Source organism: Channa argus, chromosome 24 (genome assembly GCF_033026475.1).
Source record: "Channa argus isolate prfri chromosome 24, Channa argus male v1.0, whole genome shotgun sequence".
Taxonomy (NCBI): domain Eukaryota; kingdom Metazoa; phylum Chordata; class Actinopteri; order Anabantiformes; family Channidae; genus Channa; species Channa argus.
The window spans coordinates 4,453,947-4,459,946 of record NC_090220.1 but is presented as its reverse complement, the minus strand read 5'-3'; the positions used below and the strand labels follow the sequence as shown (position 1 = coordinate 4,459,946).

The window sequence follows — 6,000 nt, the reverse complement described above, 5'->3', positions numbered from 1 at the left end:
CTTTTTCTCCACTGTGCATAATAAATCTTTTTTCTCCTTTTGCACGCAAAACCTTGTTCCTTTAATTAGTGTTTCTGTATTAGAAATGATCATTTTAGCTACACAGAAAGATTTGTTATATTCATTGTCAGGCCCCTGTGGCTTTGACTCTTGTACTCCTACTAATGGTCTTATTACTGCTTAGCTGTAATTTTGGCTGTCCAGGAATTTAAGATTATTCTAGCATTGCACTAAATGAAATTTGTCTTCTTTATAAGAACTTAAGCTCAGAGAATAAATGTAAGAAGCCTTAAGGTGTATCATTTTTTCTGCATGATGGTGGCACAAAGAAGGATGGCAGAGAGGATGACACTGCATTTACTGTCTCTATCTGTGTAAAACCTTTAAGCAGCCTCAGTGCATTTAGCAGACTATGTAAGGTTTCTCAACTTGCTCTTTTGAACATAGTGTGTCTTTGGGATTGCAAACCATCTCTTTCATTGTGTCCTGTTCCTTTTTCAAATTGCGGTCAGCGGCTGCGTCAATACTGCACTTTCATGGAGGATAGAGAGGCGTGTTTCCATGCCACTACAGATCAGCTTGCTGTTTTTCTTGGGCATCTTGACATACGTTGTTTGGTGTGGTCATTAAGATTTTGTACCTTGCCTCACATGGTTTCCAAAAAGTCAATAAGAACCATTGTAGCTGCTGTTAGGTGGCAGTATGAATGTAATCAATGGCAGTTTTCTCACCGGTGTTCACAGCTTTAAAGACATATAAGTTGAGTAAACACAGAAGTAAATGGTCTTGTGGAAGGTTCATCAGCTCAGGAAGGTTTTCTTCCTGAGCTGATGTGCTGATCACTGTTGGCGTCCGCTTATGCTTTTTACAAAAAAAAAACAAACAAACAGGATAAGTATAAATATTGAATATAATAACATATTTTTAGATTATTGTTATTTATAGAAACATCTAAAACCCACCACTGGTTGGAAAAACAAAAACAAACAAAAAACTAATTTGTGGTAAAATGGTTGTTGGTGACTTTAATATGTGCGTACGCCCTGTAGTGCCAGTTCTACTCAACTGTATTCTATACATTATAACGTCCATATGCTCCTTCTTTCTCCCCCTTGTTCTCACTATCTGCTTCTCTCATTTTCCCACTGGGTGGAGGAGCTATAAATTAAAGTGGGGAATTACTGCTAACTGTTGGAATAAATTAAGGCGCTTTTGCGTCTGTAAACACTGTCTGACTGCGTAATTACACTCCCACTCCCACCGAGACACCATGGAAAGGGAGGATAAGGAAAGGCATACAGAATAGATGGAGAGCAGTGGCAGTGGGAGACAGAAAAGATGAACAAAATGTCACAAGGGGAGTCTGATATTAGATTCACTCTTTTCACTTGGTCCTCAACGCTGGCTGAGCACTCTTACAGATTAGAGGGGAAAAGGTGACTTTGAACATTAGGATCTTAATCAATACATTGTTCATCACTTCTTAGTGTTTGTCTTTGTGTAGAAAAGTACTGCAAACTTACTCTAAGCAGTTATAAACTGCAAGGGCTTTCTGTGGAATTCCAGGTTGCTATCTAAATCTAGTTTTGGGAATTTTGTTTTTTTTTGGAGTATTTACATATTTTAGCTTTGCACCTCAGTGACATGGCCAGAAGGGGGCCACGGGTGGCACCACTGCACAGAAATCCAACTGGCTACTCATGGTGCCCCCTGCCAGAGTCGGCTACTTTCGCTTATGAAACATTATAAAAACATGTTAATAAACAACACAAACATTTAGCACCAGAGGAAAAAGACCAAATTTGAGGCAGATATTTGGTGCAAGGGATGGATTTTACCTTCCCCAGTGTAGGAATCAAGGACAATTTCTGACTCAATAGTTGTTGCTAACTGGCACATCATCCCATCCATCTCTTAAACCTGTATCGTTATGTGGGGTCGAAAAAGCACTGTTAGTGCTTCATGTTGGTTTTCTTGTCAGACAGCAATAGTGATTTTAAGGGCCGTGTGCAGCTCAGCAGGATGTCCCATGTTTTTTTCTCCATCTTATATTATATGCGTCCCCAACACAGATTTACACTATTACTGCTACTACTGCTATTACTACTGTACAATTTAATGACTTGTGTGTCAAAATGAGTAAAGCTCAGTTGGTACTGTAGAATAGTTGTTAGAACAAACCACAGTGTCAGTGGTTTGACTTTCTAGTTAATCCTGGCTGTATGTTAAAGTGCCCTTGGATAAAACACTGAACCCAAACTTGAGTGTGGAAAGCTGTGTAAAATATATTGCTTACACTAAACAAAAGTTATAAATACACAGTTTATATTCTCCTAAAAGTGAGGTGTTGATTTTGAGTGTAAGACTGATCAGAGTGACTGATTTTGTACACATTTAGCAGTGGGTCGTTGGTTGGACTGAGAGACCTTTTATCACAAAATGATCAGGTGTTTATAACCAGAACCAGATACAAACAGCCTTTAAGAACAGCCGCATCATCAGCCTGAACATAAAGCAGACCACAGTTAGCATTGTATTATGTGATCAAGGCAAATTTAATTAACACATGTGAAATGTGCATTCTGCTATTCACACACACATCTGTTGACAGTGAGTCATGCACTCAAACAAGGTTGTTGACATTCTCCAGAACAACTGGTGTAGTATAGTCTATTCAATGTTGCAATATGCAGCCAAGCAGGCAAATAAATAAAGAGCAGAGTCCATAAAGCTCAGATCACCTTATCATTTGATTATATATAGCTGTTGTATAAAAAAATCTGCAGTTGGCCTGCAGATGCACTGAAATGTCTGGACTTGCCGGCAGTGATTGAACCCATTGTTGACTTGCAGGCACATTGCAGCAGATAGCTCCTCCGATGGCGGCGGACACAATAACATATACACATTCAGATCAGCACTAAAGTCGTGATAACTGACAGCAACACCTGACTCCATTATACACATTGTTCTGTTTATTACGCCGCACATTCCCATCCAACATCACATAAAAAAGACAAGGCCTGATGCAGAGGTGAGAAACAACACCACTCCAGTGATTTCAGTTTAGGTTACAGGCCTACTTGCCTTTCTGTCAAGCTGTACCCCTCAGTGCAGATGGCCACACTTGTTGGGTTACACACACTGAACACCCAGTCCCTTCAGTTTTCCTGCTGCACTATAATACTTTCTGTTATGGCACTAGCTTCCATGAGAAACACTGACATAAATTAGAAGTGCACAAAATTACATTTAGTGCATGGTGAGTATAGGAGTGCATGATGGCATAGAAAGCTATGAGCAGCAATTTTCATTTTTCAAAGTCTTGCTGAATCTTTAATGTTATAAGCTGATGCTCTGCATTGTGATTGCATGAGTCACTGATTGTTGCTTATAGTTTTTCCTATATATAGAAAAGTTTGCTTTCTACACAAATCACAATGTGACTGTACATGTAGCACAATAATCAAAAACTGTAAAAATGCTGCATTTTGTTCATGGGATGTCAAACCTTATGATGCAGGATAATTCATGGTAAGATCTCAAGTTGACAAGGATTGTTTTCTGATGCACATCTGAAATGTAAGCAGCCGGTTTGTGCGTGGTCCCACCGATGGGATTCACTGTGAGTTCCTCCCACAGCAGGCCATGGACCACATGGCTCTGGGGACTGTAGCAGATGTCCTATCAATTTGAGAACCGTTTTGAAAACCCTCTCTGTCAAGACTCACACTAACAGTGCCATGATTGGACAGAATCATAACCTGCCCGACATGTTGCGCTGAGCTGAGTGGCGCTCTAATTAGGGGGAAAAACATCATTCTGACTGAGACCAGCCTGAGTAAAGGGTTTGGATGAACTGGGGATATTAGACAAAACAAACATGTTTAAGACAGGTGACTTCTATAAAAAAAATAGACAATAGACAATAGGTAGAATAGCACTTTAGGAGATAGATAGATGCCATGTGTTTGCAAAATGCTAAAATAAAGGAACAACTGAGAGAGAGGGACAAACAGAGAGAGAGAGAGAGAGAGAGAGAGAGAGAGGAGACACACACAGAGAGAGAGAAATGTGGGAACTATACTGCTTTGAATAGTTGGCTGTTATGCAAAGGACGTGCAGAGGAAACGCTTTCACAAATGTGTTCCAGCCACCTCCACCTTCTCCTGTAATCCTCTCCATCCTTTACGCCTCAGTCTTTCTCGCCTCTGCTCCTCTTCTCCAGCCTCAGCCAGTTGACTGGGAAGATTGTTGTTTTTTTTTTTTTCCTCTTTCAGAAATTAAAACACGTTTCGGGATCTGAGGGGCAATTTATTCAGTGCAAATAGCGGAGAAGCAGCACATTTAGCATGGGTGCACGATGAGCAAGCTCGGACCTGTCCGGCGTCTAATTATCATAATAGGGCTCACAAGTTCGCCAGCGAGTCAGGCACGTTTTATTTCTCCGTATTACCATGTAGCCAGTGCCGCAGCGGGGAGATAATCGGGCGGAGGGAGCAGTAACAGAGAGGAGACAGAGAGACTGAGAGAGAGAGAGAGACAGAGAGAGAGAGAGAGAGAGAGGGAGAGAGAGGCTGGCGGCACATGATCACACAGGCTATCCAGTCACTGGTCAACTGGAGCATTCATAATTGCGCTGGCGACAACATATGGAAATACAACAAAGCGAGATTTTGGTCACACCTGGTTCTGGAGGACATCGGAGGACCCGTGCGAGAAAAGGGCGGCCAGATCGGATGGACTTTGCATCGAATGGAGCGGAGAGAGAGAGAGAGAGAGTGGCATCCAAAGCACCATCCGGTAGGTGAGCCTTGATTGATGTGCATGGACTGCCAATATGCTTTTCATCATCAGATGTGGCAGAAATTTCACCTTATCGGGATTTTTTGCGTTATAATTCCACCAGTGTTTTCTGAAATCTTCTGTTTGCGGCACGGTTCAAGAAATAATTAGGTGTGTGTGTACAACAATACAATCGGTTCTTTGCAAGCGCCAAACCACTTGATTGAGGATGCGGGTTTCAGTGAATAGCTGGCAGTCAGATATATATAGGCTGAGCAGTAGATTCTGGTTCGAAGGCCCAGTCTTGATTTAATTTCAAACAAAGGAGAACACACATTATAAAAGAAATAAGGCAAAGGCACATTAAAGAAGCAAAATGTGATTTTACAATTGAGATTTTTCCATTTGGACTAATGTGCAATTTATTAAATGTCTTCATTTGAGCTACAAATACATGAGGGACAATCTGTTTTCAAAGCAATGCTTTCAAGATTCAGGCTGACATAAATCTTACAAAGCCCAACGTTCTGGTTTGGGGGAGAGTGAAGATTGTAAAGTTGGTCAGGTGAGTCCTGGATAACCTGCATCCTCTAAAACCACACCCCCACAGTCAGGTTACTATTGACTTATCTGCCAAAAACTTGTGGACCATTAATCTCTTGCAGCAGTGTCTCCCCCCAAAAAAACTAACAAAACAAACAAACCCAACAATTATTAAATAAAATTAAGCAACTGACCTTATGGGCACATACAACAAATTTTACAATGTAAAAAAGAAATATTGTGTTTCAGTTGATCACAAATCACATTGACAGAGGAGCTGTTTATAATGTTTATCCATGGCTGATCCAAAAGCAAAAAAGGTAAATAACACAGCCAATGGAAAGTGATGTCACAATTTCTTCAAATTATCAAGCCTTTTCTATCTACCCGTCCTGTTTGTGGGAAGCCCAAACACCACATTGGGGCTGAAGGATGCAGTGAGTTTAGGACGGAATGTTCATTCCTAATCATACTGCAGCTTATTGAATAATCGTGTGCTGAATATCACAATAAAGGCAGGTTTGGTGTGACTAACCCCTGTCAAAAGCCCTCACAGAGGCACCACACATAGGTGAAACAAAATGGTGAGCAGAGTTCATATTAATAGGGGACTGCCGAGGCTTAAGATATGCCGGCTGCAATAACTTGAACTAACCTGGGCCAATGGCACAC

General features: G+C 41.0%; 1 protein-coding gene across 2 annotated transcripts in view; it reads left to right on the top strand.

The window, feature by feature from the left end:
• The first annotated feature begins 4,103 nt into the window (after positions 1-4,103).
• Positions 4,104-6,000, top strand: part of flrt1a (fibronectin leucine rich transmembrane protein 1a) — a 42,202-nt gene continuing 40,305 nt past the window's right edge. Inside the window, exon 1 of one of the 2 annotated variants that reach the window (XM_067494758.1) lies at positions 4,104-4,803. The gene's annotated coding sequence lies outside the window, so the exon portion shown is untranslated. Of the gene's footprint in view, positions 4,808-6,000 lie in introns of both variants that reach the window. The other variant, XM_067494759.1, reaches the window with a different exon arrangement.